At 31.9% G+C, this 13,670-nt stretch overlaps 1 long non-coding RNA gene across 1 annotated transcript in view; it reads right to left on the bottom strand.

Annotated features, from left to right (window-relative positions):
• Positions 1-12,601, bottom strand: part of LOC128653840 (uncharacterized) — a 105,946-nt gene extending 93,345 nt beyond the window's left edge. Inside the window, exons 1-2 of the long non-coding RNA XR_008401396.1 lie at positions 12,544-12,601; positions 2,384-2,545 (exon numbers count right to left, since the gene is read on the bottom strand). This is a non-coding gene — a long non-coding RNA (uncharacterized LOC128653840). The remainder of the gene's footprint in view (positions 1-2,383; positions 2,546-12,543) is intronic.
• Between the last annotated feature and the right edge of the window lie 1,069 nt (positions 12,602-13,670).

The raw sequence follows: 13,670 nt of genomic DNA, 5'->3' as shown, positions 1-13,670 counted from the left end.
CCTAGGACTGAGCACTGATTGGCTAAACTGCATGTCTGTCAAAAGAACTGAAATAAGGGGCAGCTTTAGATACAAGATAATTACAGAGGTAAAAAGTATATTAATATAACTGTGTTGGTTGTGCAAAACTGAGGAATGGGTAATAAAGGGATTATCTTTCTTTTTAAACAACAAAAATTCTGGTGTTGACTGTCCCTTTAAGTTTTATTTTGATCTCCATGCCCCTTTATAGTAGAGATATCCACAAAATCTTCAATGGCTATCTATGGCTGGATTTGGACATTCCCTTCTATATATAAAACAAGTGTGTAACTTTTATTAATAGTATATATTTAAGCATATTCCAGTACTAATATTTGCATATGAATTGACCACATTTTTTAAAAAAAATGTTGATGAGGAAGTTAACCCCCCACCACCACCACCCTGAATGGGTGATACAAAAGTTTAAAGAGCTAGTGAAAAAATACATGCTCTGATTTGTTAGAGCAAGTCTGTTTTAAACTAGCAATGCTGCAAAGGGTTACTGCTCAGGAGTCACAGAAAAATGCTAGTCTGAAGCAAGCAAACACATCTGGCTAGTCAATTAGCAGCAGATATGGTACTTTAACCATGTGTTTAACGCTAGACTTTCAATATCGCTACTGCAAAAACGACATGCTCCAATGAATTAGTACTTTTTTCACTAAAATAGCAATTCAACCACGATACAAATACAAGAGTTTAAGCACAGTAAAAATGGCAAGTAGTATTTTTATTGTAAGCTTCGATTTTATGGTATAGATATGATTACTCTTAAGTAAGTTTCTGTCCGCCCCGCATCGTGAAGTGTTGACGCTGAGGTTCCCTATGAGGTAGAGGAGAAGGACATTTACATTGACACACTATTTGCATCCCATGCAACCAGAGTTCTTTAGTGCACAGTATTGTATATTCTTTATATAACTGTAACACTGTTCTGTAATCCACCACTTTATTTAGTAACTTTTTGTATAATTAGTTATTTATTTATTTTACTATTATTTTATTTCAGCTAATTAAAAACTCTTTGTTTAAATAAATTGAATAATATATTTGCTCAGCTGGGTAAAGAAAAAAAAGGCTTTGGATTAGTCTCCTAGCTTTATACAGAGAATGCCTGGGCAGCTGTACTGCATACTCATAGATGAATTCATTTTATTGCTGTAAACTAAACATCAAGCTTCAGTTAAACAGCAACAAATCCTCCCCTACACTGTCATTTGGGATCCAGGCAATAACATTAATATGACAATGTGTATTTCAGAGAATATATTATATGGATAAGCAGGAAAACAATCTGTTATGTCACCTCACTATCTTATGAGAAAGGACCAGTGTGCAGCTTGCAATGAGTGCCAATTGGATTTGCACCTACAATATGAGAAGTGTTCCAAAATCATCAGAATATGATATGTTTCTTAAGGTTACATTGCACATCAAATGCCAATTATAATGGTGTTAGATACAGATTCATCTGCTCTCAACCAAATGGCCCTAGAAATACAGCATGTGCTCTGCAAACAGACACAAGTGCACTTATTCCCAAATTAAACTGGGCACTCCCCCAAATACTGCATACAGCCACAGCTGCAAAAAGCCCACCTCTTCATCCAAGTCCTCTGCACTACAAGTTTAACATTTGTTAAGGGAAACTAAATACAGTAGACATGAATAACTGACAAATACACAATTATATATTTTGTAGCAAATATCAAAGTTAATCCAATTTTCCCTCCGCTTGTATCATGTGACAGCCATCAGCCAATCACAAAATGCATACATGTATAAACGGTGCACTTCTGCACATGCTCAGTGGGAGCTGGAGACTCAGAAAGTGTGCATATAAAAAAACGTGGACATTTTTATAATGGGGATTATATTATAAAGCTTTTTTTATTGCATGCTTTATCTGAATTATAAAACTTTAATTTTGACTTTAGTGCCCCTTTTAAGGCTTTCCTTTTGTTTGTTTTTACCAGAGCAAAATGAAAATGCTTTAATGTGTTAGACCATTTCAATTTTGTGCTATTATTTACATATATCTATGCGTTTAATTCCTGCAAATAGGTTAAACACATACAGCTCAGATCAGCATCAATGCACTACTGTGAGCTACTGTGTAGTCACCAATCACCAGCTAGCTCGCAGTGGAGCATTACTGCTCCTGAGACTATCTAGGTATGCATTTCAATAAAGGATACAAAGAGGATGAAGTCAATAGTAATACTATGAAAAAACTGAAAAGTCTCTAAATTTAATTTTCCATCTGAGCCATAAACATTTAATTTTGACATTGATGTCCCTTTAAGGGGACACTAAACATATTTTACAAGCATTGCATAAAAGTATAAAGAAAGCTTACCTCAAGGGGGCTAAACAAGCTTCTATGGGATATGTTTGCATCACACTGGGTGCTTGGTTCTAGGAGGCTCCATAAGCCCCTCCCAGTAAGCTTTTTCATTATTTTGTATTATTTTTTTGCCCTGAAGGGTGTCTCATCCAATCAGCTGCCATACCAACAATCCTATAGGTTACACAGTAAATGCTAAAAGTTGTTTATCATGAATATAAAAGAGCGCTATTTAACATATGCAGCTGACTCACTGATAATATGCATAATTCTTATTGATCTATTGGTGGACACATACACACCTCACAATTTTGATTATTATTATTATTTTCTGTGTACAGGAGCATCAGTTTCACAAAAAATGCCTTTGTTTTGCATTTAAATGCAATAAAAAATGCAAAGAACCTAAACCTAAGTAAAGACTCTAACAGCATAAACTGTATAAAAAGTGAGCTTTTATAAGCCTAACGGCAATACTTACCTCACACAACAGGTCTGACTATTGGTTCCTAAATTTGAGTAATTCATTAGAGGGTGCTCTGGAGGGCAAAACTGCTGCAGTAAGACGTGGCTTTTGTAATTTAAAAGAGCCTATTACCAGATTTTAGCTTCTCATATACGACCATAGGCTCAACTTTACGTCTCACACTCTTATGTGTAAAGTGTTAAAATACCTATTTAAAGCTGTTATTTCAAAATGTAAAACACACACATATTCAAGAAAATCATATAAATAATTAATAATTATGTTGACTATAATAATTTACATAAAAACAGTAAAAAAATTAAAATTATGGGAACAAGTTGTCAAGAGAACCTGTCTGCGTGCAATTGCCACTTGCTATGTAGCATCTAGTGGCAATAATTAGCATTGCGCAAGAGCTCTCTCGTGCAAAACTGCCCCTTGCTCTCGCGCAACCAATTTGTGAGACTAGGGCATGTCAATCACTAAGAACAAGCGAGTGTCAGGGGGGATTTATCTCCGAGGTGGCAAAGCGTTTAAGATGCAGTTTAAGCTTCTTAAATTTGTGACTGTAGGCTGCACCGTAACCTCAAAAGCTCTGAATGCTGCTTAATAGATCTTCACAAATAAGTAATAAATACTAAAATATTATATATTAATAATTCATAATTATATAAATATACTGTTTAAAACCATAAAAATATATTAACTAATGACACAGTTTTAAATTAATTAGTTTAGAACATATTTAAAAATATTTATGTGTGTTCATTGAGGTTAAGTTGATCACAGGATGGATACAAAAAAACTGCCTTTTACACCATTTTCTTGCTAAGGAACATACTCTGAGATGCTAATTTTCCTCTAAAAATGACCAAACTGCTAAATGTCAAATGTTAATGAAAGGGTCGTTATGCTTAAAGGGACACTGAACCCAAAATTTTTCTTTCATGATTTAGATAGAGCATGCAATTTTAAGCAACTTTCTAATTTACTCCTATTATCACATTTTCTTCATTCTCTTGGTATCTTTATTTGAAAAGCAAGAATGTAAGTTTAGACGCCGGCCCATTTCTGATGAACAACCTGGGTTGTTCTTGCTGATTGGTGGATAAATTCCCCCACCAACAAACAAGTGCTGTCCAGTGTACTGAACCAAAAATTGGCTGGCTCCATTTCTTAGATGCCTTCTTAGCTTAGATGCTTTCTTTTTCAAATAAAGATAGCAAGAGAACAAAGAAAAAATGATAATAGGAGTAAATTAGAAAGTTGCTTAAAATTGCATGCTCTAACTGAATCACGAAAGAAAAAATTTGGGTTCAGTGTCCCTTTAACCCCTGACAACATTTTCCCTTTACAGTTCAGAGTTAACACCACCTATGTGAATGCTGCATTTATTAATTTACTACAAGTTAAAGGGACGTCCAGCCCAAAACTGAAATGTGCATTTCGATTTTAAATATAAGCATTTCGAAATACACATTTATTAGCAAAATTACTTCTAATAAAATCTGCTTAGTGAGAGCTTTTTTCATGCACAGCGGGAGGAGGCACTGCCGGCTATCTGAGCAGACAAGCTGTTTAAAATACTGGTTTAAGGAGAATAGAGTCTGTGCACAGTAAAAGCTTACAATGAAATAATGATAGCTTTTTTACTAGATGCAAATTTGCTAGTACAAGTGTATTGCAAAAATACTTATGTAAACATAATACTGTGCACTTTAATTTCTGGTAGGAATATTCCTTTAAAGGGACAGTCTACTTGTTTGTTTGTTTTTAATTGTTTAAAAAGATAGATAATGCCTTTACTACCCATTCTCCAGCTTTACACAAGCAACATTGATATATTAATATATTTTATAACTACTAAGATTGCCTGTTTAAGCCCCTGCCTCTTATCTCAGTGCTTTTTTTTTTTAGCTTTTTACAATCTTGCAATACAGCCAGACAGTGCTAGTTCATGTGTGCCATATAGATAGCATTGTGCTCACTCACATGGAGAATCATAATGTTTTTTCAAGAACCAACACTGACTGACTAAAATGCAAGATTGTAAAAAGCTAAAATACAAAGCACTGAGATAAGGGGCACTCAGCAAGGGGCTTAGATACAGGTAATCATACATATAAAAAGTATATTAATATAACAATGTTGGTTATGGAAAACTGGAAAATGGATATTAAAGGGATTATCTATATTTTTAAACGATAACAATTTTCAAGTAGACTGTCCCTTTAATTGTAGATTTTGCTGAAGTGTGTTAAAAAGTTGTTCATGTCTGCATCCAGCCGCCAACATTCCTAAGGCCTTGATCTGGCCCAGTTCATTTCTATTTCAGAATATGCCCCAGCTTGCAAAGATTTACGCCACTTCCTGTAGCTTTAGAGGCGTGAGAGGGTTTGGCCAATACAGCAGATTAATTATAACATTTCTGGATACCAAAAGTGTTGGGGGGGGAAAGGACACATTTTTTAAAAATGTAACATTGTGATGGAATTGCATTATTTGCTGCCTATTTTCATACAGTTAAGTCATTTACGATTTTGATATATTAATTGGCAATTTAGATTAAAAATAAAAGTGGATCGGACAGAAAAAAAAAAAGTTTCTGAAAGAAAAAGAGAAATGTTTTGTGACAAAGGAAAAATAGTTTAAAATATCTCAAAAAACAGAACATCTGTTTCTGCACATAACCAAATACTTTATTTTTTACTTTGGAAACTTTTTTTTTTTTTTTATTGTGATCCCCCCCACCAATGAAGTCACAGGAGAAGAAAGATCATAACGTAATTTATTAGAGCATTTTATTTTAACTCTAGTAAAGGGTTAAAGGGACATAAAAGTGTAAAAAAAAAGAAGCAATGTCCTACTGGAAGCTATCTTTTATAATATAAATAAACTGAAATGTCTCTTAAAGCTACATGCTCTGCCTAAATCATGAACATTTAATTTCGACTTCTCCCATTACACATATAGCTAAAGTCACACACTCAGCAATCACAACCTATTGCAGCTTCTAGGCAAAATATGACCAATGATTGGCCGCTACTTGCATATGCTGCGCCTTAACAGCTCATCGTCTGTACCCTCCAACCTTTGCTGACACATAACTGAGCAAACCCATATTTTTCTTACTTACAAGCATCATCTTGTATACATAGAGTGCGTCACACAAAGGCAGGAACATGTCTTTGCTTTTAAAAACATTTTTTTTCGGTCAACGCCAGACTTAAATTTATGTTAAAGGGATAGATAAAATGTGTAATTTTAATAAACTTTCTAATTTACATTATATTATCAATTTTTGTACATTCTCTTAGAAACATATAGGTAGGGGTATGCTGATCCAACAGTCTTAAAGTCTCCCACAGTCCATGAATCAACTACCCTTAGCTTCTGCAAATTACTCCTCAACTTGAGATCATGACCCCTTGTTCTTGTATTGCTATCTGTGTCCTTTGCTCAAGACTAAACCTAGGTAGGCTCACAGGAACTCAGGAATGTGTATGTGTCTTTAGCACTCTATGGAAGCAGTATTTGCAACAATGTATAACATCGCTAGAAACCTTGTTTCAAACACAACTGTCACCACATGCTAAAGACGTAAACATTTCTGAGCTCCTATGAACCTAAGGATACCAAGAAATTGACACAAATTTGATAATAGAAGTAAATTGGAATGTTTGTTAAAATTGTATGCTCTAGCTAAACCAGGACAATTTACTTTTCACTTTACTATCCCTTTAATGTTTTAACCAAGTGCACATTCCATGCATGCTGTAATAGGCCATTATACAGGGACTTAAATTTGAAGAAAAAAAAGTTAAACAGTGCATAGAAAAAAATATTATTTGCACATATGTGCCTATTGTCATTGGCTCACCATATGGGTTTAGTAAGCTCTCACTGGTGCATTACTGCTTTTTTAACAAAGGATACCAAGAGAATGAAGCTAATTAGATAATAGAAATAAAATGGAAATGCTTTATCTGATGTCCCTTTAAACGTGTTTTGTATGCAAACAATTTCGCAGTATATAATATGATATATGATATATAATGTGCATATATAAAATATCCTAATGTAAAAATTATTAATATAATATTTTGCTATTTTTAGTTTAGAGACCAAAGCACATTTTAACAAGTTTAACAGAATCTAAAAAAAAATCTAAAGCTTCCTAATTCTATTAATTACTCTATGGACTTTCAAAATCTAAAAAAAAACTTTAACTTCCTAATTCTGACAATTATCAGATGTACTTACTCCTGACCATTGAGACAATAAATGCAACAGGCTTCAGGCCTAACTCTGTCTTTTAAAGCTCCCATGTACTCAAAAGTGACTCACTGTATTTTATTTAACCCATAAAATTCCCTTCTGTGAGTTGGCAGAGGATGGGTTTAGGGGAAATGGCTATAGAGAGGGGCTGCATGTATTTTATGACAGAAATAAGGCTTTGTTTTCTAAAGGAACACAATGGGAACTACCCATCACTAGCCTGACACATAAAGAGGTATAAAATAATAATAATGCTCTTATTTGTTGTTATTACATAAATACTTGTTTCTTCCTATCCTAATACGTTAGAAAAACTTATCAAATTATTTATCTACAAAAGCCTCAATATACTTTAATGGTGAATTAAGAAGAAAATAATTAGATAAACTTTTTTACAAGATTGTGATTGACCCTTATGTGTTAAAGCCCTAAGGTTCAGATTACGAGTGGAGAGCAAAATATCGCTTATACAAGCGCAATATTTGCGCTCCACTCAGTAATACCACCGCACACAATTGTGCACTTGTATTACAAGTTAGGTGCACTGCGAACTTGAGGTCCAGGGAAGCTTTGCGCTCACAAGAACGTGCTTCCTAAGGCTTCAATGTGAGCCTCGTTCTCTTGCCGTGAGACACGGCATGAGAGCCTGCAGTGAAGGGGGTAGGTTGCTCAGAAAATTTAAATATATATATATGTATATTAATCTATACATACATATTTATGTGTTTATATGTGTATATGAATCTATACATACATATTTGTGTTTATATGTGTATATGAATCTATACATGCATATTTATGTGTTTATATATGTATATGAATCTATACATGCATACTTATGTGTTTATATGTGTATATGAATCTATACATACATATTTATGTGTTTCTATGTGTATATGAATCTATACATGCATATTTATGTGTTTATATGTGTATATGAATCTATACATACATATTTATGTGTTTATATGTGTATATGAATCTATACATACATATTTATGTGTTTATATGTGTATACAAACAGAAAGAGAAGCAGTCTGCCAGGAAGGAACAGCTCAGTGGCTTGTTCTTTGGCCTGGTTACCACCTGGGAGTATCTTCTTTTTCCACAATTGTGCTTTTCACAGAGGAAAACGCTCCTGAAGTATATCAGTCTGATCCCGTCTAACAAGGTCAGTCCAGTCCCGAAATACCAGGTAATTATTCTCTGAACAAGGGAAACGGCAACCCCAGATGATCATTTCTGCCTCCTTTGGGCCTCGTCAGTGAGGTGCAGCCATATCCCTCTAAGCATATAGGGCAAGGAGTCCACGTCTGGTTTCCCCCATCACCCTTAGGGAGATTTTCCCCAGGGTCATAATACAAATATAAACAGAAACATATTAACACATAAATAAATAGGTATATAAGAAAATATACATATATATTTACAGGGAACACACAGTACCGTAGACCGCAATGTAAAGGCACTTTTCAATGCCATTTTCTTTTCTTAACATCCCACAACCACCAAATTTAAGCCTTAAAAACTGCTTTGTGCAGTTATTTTTTTAAAAAATAAAAATGCTATTTTTTTATATTAAAAACCCACACTAGACATACATTTGGAGGCAATTAGGGCACTTTTTAAAAATCTGAGATCTGATCTCTGGTTAATTTTTGAAGCGCTAATTGCTACCGCAAGCTCGCAGGAACAATAACTAGGCACTTCTAATGGCTGGTTATTTATCGTACGCCTATAAATGGGCGAATTTGCCCATTTACAGGGGTGCAATAAATTAGCGCTCCACTTGTAATCTAACCCTGAATATTCAAGGCTGTGCGTATAGACTCATTGGAACTCATAGACAGGAGATCATAGATCAGGTTCAACATTCTTATATAGTGGCTCATAACTAGTCATGTCCTGTTTATGAACAGCAAAGGGGCACACCTTTAACTATGTGTGTAACCCCTTTTGTAGATACTTACTGGATAGATAGAATCAAGTATTTGTTTAAAAGTACAGTCAATACAAAATTAAACTTTCATGATTCAGATAGAGCACACAGTTTTAAACAACTTTCCAATTCATTTCAATTATCTAAAATCTGCACCATCTTTTTCTATGCACACTTTCTGAGGCATCCGCTCCTACTGAGCATGTGCAAGATTTACATGATATATGTTATGTAATTGGCTGATGGTTGTAACACGATGCATTAGGAAGGAAATTGTAACCGACGTTTGTCAGAAAAATAAATATGCTACTCATTTGAAACCAAGTGCTTTTGCATCGTCTTTTTATTATGCATTATTTGATTATGCTAAAGAAAGAAAATAATAATTTTCAACACATAAAAGAAACATAAAAAAGAAAGAAAATCATTTTTAACTCTCTCTCTACACACACATTATATATATATATATATATATATATATATATATATATATATATATATATATATATATATATATATATATAAATTTGGTCGTGCTGTAAAATAGAAAACACATATTTTCAGCAGATATATTAAATAAATTCAGTAATCCAGAAAAAACAAATAGGAATGAGGTTTAGAAAATAAATAAGAATGGCCTATCTAGTAAGGATTCTAACTAATGTCTGCTCTCAAAATCTCTCTGTATTACTAATAAAATCACTATAACTATTGCTATCTGTAAATAACCCTTTTTGTATCAATAAAAAAAAAATGACTTTTCACTGCATACAGTTTTTAATTCATGCTTCAAATGCCTTTTCTAACAAAGGCTGTGGATTCAGCAACACCATGAGCCGAATTTGTTTTCACTTTTAATTATGCAGAAAATGTAAATTTGAGTTAATCACACATTTTCTAGCACCTGGATTGCAACAAAATGTGAGCTGACTACTGCATATCAATTCAGTGATTAATAGACCCACTTTTTTGGCTGTTATTTTGCTTTGAAATTATTTACAAAGTTGCAATTCAGTGATGAATATATACTAATGGAGAGTGTGTTTATTGTATGTAACCATACCATAAAAACAAATTTGACATAATTTGTGTACTTACAAGAATTTCCTGCACATTTAAAATGCACTTTTATTGCATGGTATGTTTTTTTATTTTATTTAAGATATGACACATTAGCTATAATGCATTAATGTAATTACTTTTTTAAACTGATGCAAACTTAACCCCACCATACACGTTTATGTTTATTATTTCTATTTCTATTTTTTGAAAATAATTAGTGAGTGAATTGCGGTGCACTATGCATATTATGCTGCTTATTAATATGGTCAAAGCTTGTTTAAAAAATACACTCACAAAGGGGTGGGGGGCAAACTTCTGTGGACTTTTTTTCTGGAAAAGTAAAAGATGCAGAATGATTTTGCAGGGTTAAAAATATATTACTTATAGCAATAGCGATAATGTATTAAAATGAAGGCATTTCTTCTAAATCCCTTTTATATATATTGTGTTCAAGTATATTAAATTCATTTAGTTGATGCTGAAAGTAAGAAATTATACACACATAATGTCAAAATTTTGGAGCTGTGTTAAACTCTTAATTAGACATTAAAAAAAGACTATAACACAAATCTATTACAAAATGGATATGATGACAGAAAATTATTCAAATTGATAAAAAATTTAAAAAAATCACTTGTGTAAACATCCAGAGTATAATAATAAAATTATCAAATTAAAAAAAATATACTGCTATGCCTTCCACGACAAGTTCACATGTTGGAATATAAATTGATTTACACATAAGTATCATAATCTATTGCACTTAGTATATTTTCAAACCAATGTTTGTATCTGTTTTCAGAACAAATAAAGTTATATTTTCAAACCAATGTTTGTATCTGTTTTTAGAACAAATAAAGTTTTAAAATTAGAGAACAATTTCTAAAGGTGTATTCTGTGTCATATATATAACTATTAAAACTTAGGAGGTACTCCATAAACTAATACAATTACTTTATATATTGAATAATAAATCAGGTATAATTATTTGTAAGTCTTCTAAGCAAAGGGATAAAGAAATATGCACAATTAAATTAAGAGTGGGTCAATTTTTATGAGAAATACCAATGACAGGCCTTAATTTAGATGTATATTTTTGGGGCCAACAATTGAGAAGGTTTTATGAGCTTAAGGACAACATTATCAGTATGATTCTAGATAGAAAAAAAAACATTTCCTTCCAATAAGTCTTTTTTTTTCTGCTGTTTTGCCAAACTTTTTGTAAAGAATCCAACAAATGAAAGAGCCAAAAGTGACCAAAATTTATGAATAAAAAAAGTTTAGGCTCTAAATCCGTGACTTATATTTTTAATTACGGATTACATATTCTTCAGTAACTATAGTAGAGCTGTAGTTTTTCAAATTCAGCACGATTATCCAACAATTAAACCAAAATTATGTTTGTTCCCTGGAAACACAATTTGTGCAGTTATGTGTGTTTGTATGTGTATATATATATATATATATACATATATATATACATACATGCAGTATATATATATATATATATATATATATATATATATATATATATATATATATATATATATATATATATATATATATATATATATATATATATATATGTATGTATAAATAAATACAGTATGTATATAAATTCTTACTCATCCATTGTATACATATAAAGAGATATATATATATAATATATATATATATATATATATATATAAATATATATATATATATATATATATATATATATATATATATATATATATATATATATATATATATATATATATACACACACACACACACACATACAGATTAATAAAATGATATATAACAAATCACTTCACAATCTGCTTTTAAAATGCCTGATTATGACTTTTTTTTCCCCTCACTTTTTGTATCATTTTAAAGCTACTTTATATATTAATTTGCAGGATGAAAGTTTTTATTATCTTGTTATTAGCGATGTATAAAATGAATTGTTTTCTCAATTTCATAAATATGAAATCACTACTTTTTAGGACAGACTCCATATAATCCATTTTCATTATGGCTGCCAAAGGTTAGGCCCCTAAACTGCCTTCCAAAAATTCAAAATAAAAAGCAAAATTAAAAGGGAGGTCTACAATTGCCATGCAACATTATAAACAACAAAAATTATATTTTATAGAACAGAAACATGAATTACTGCCATAGATTCTCAAATGGTCAACGTATAAAAAAGTATTTAGGAAAAACATTAACACACTGAATTTAAAGATAATGTATTCTGATTGCACTGCTAGTTGGAAATGCATTTTTTTTTACATATTTTATGTTGTGAAGCAGACATTCTGTGAACATTTAAGAGAATATACTGAAAAATATATCAGTCACACTTTATAATTCACATTAGTAATAGACAGCAAACAGCAATGCTTGACACATAAGAAAAAAAGGCCTTATGGAACTTACTTCTAATTCTGGTGCCAAGAGGCAATAACGTTATTTGGCTGATATTGGGACTTACAATGCTGAGGTAGTGACATTTTCAAGAAGTTGTTCCTGTCACCCTGTATAATGACCAAAGCAAGTTGTAGACAGGGAGGGATAAGGACTGGGACTTTGTAGGCCAGTTGGAGAGTGAGCCTCATCTCGCCCGCAAAGACCCAGCCCCAAAACCCTCTTTTTTTCATGTGTCCACTACTGAATATAGAGTCCGTTTGAATTCACTGCCACACCTAAAATCTGCTTCTCATATTTTATAATTGCACAACTATATCATTAAAGTAAAAAATATAAGAATTAAAATGTGCATACATACATCTATACTATACACACACCCAGGTATATTCATACATACACATTATTATTTTTTTATATATATATATATGTATAATATACATAAAAAACATTCTTCATTATGCTTAATCTATATGAGTTGAAATAATAGTTTATAGTTAGCATATTTTGCATTTTGAATATGCATGTTAAGAACTAAAGCTTAGTATACTTGCTGAACAATTGGTAAAATAAATAATGGCACACATATTGTTGTATTACAAGCATATACAAATATATAAACTAATACAATATTTTATATATATATATTATATATAGTATAGGATATGAGACATTTGTAGGCCCTGTAGTCAGATCAAGGGAATAAAGCAGTTACAATCTAACAGGCAGAGAGAAAAGATTATGACTAAAAGCAACTTTCAGGGGAATTCTGGTCTGTGTGCCATAAATACTGTGCATAGCTTTACTTGCAAAGGGGCATAGACGGAATTGTGTAAGATTGCCAGTGATGTCTCTACTAGACATAATTGCATTGCAATAATCAAATTAAATTGAATCAATACCCCACCTGCGGACTTGCAAGGGATCAATAGTAAATTAACATTTACAGCTAATTATCCAATATCTACTGAAAACACACAGATCAGACATTTAGCATTCCAGTTGCAAATGTTATAAAGTGTGTTATGTGTGTATATATATATATATATATATATATATATATATATATATATATATATATATATATATATATTTAAATTATCACAGCCACTTGATTATTACTGACAAGTTGCAATTTC

The sequence above is a fragment of the Bombina bombina genome, chromosome 1 (assembly GCF_027579735.1).
Source record: "Bombina bombina isolate aBomBom1 chromosome 1, aBomBom1.pri, whole genome shotgun sequence".
Taxonomy (NCBI): Eukaryota; Metazoa; Chordata; class Amphibia; order Anura; family Bombinatoridae; genus Bombina; species Bombina bombina.
This window is presented reverse-complemented; position numbering and strand designations above follow the sequence as displayed.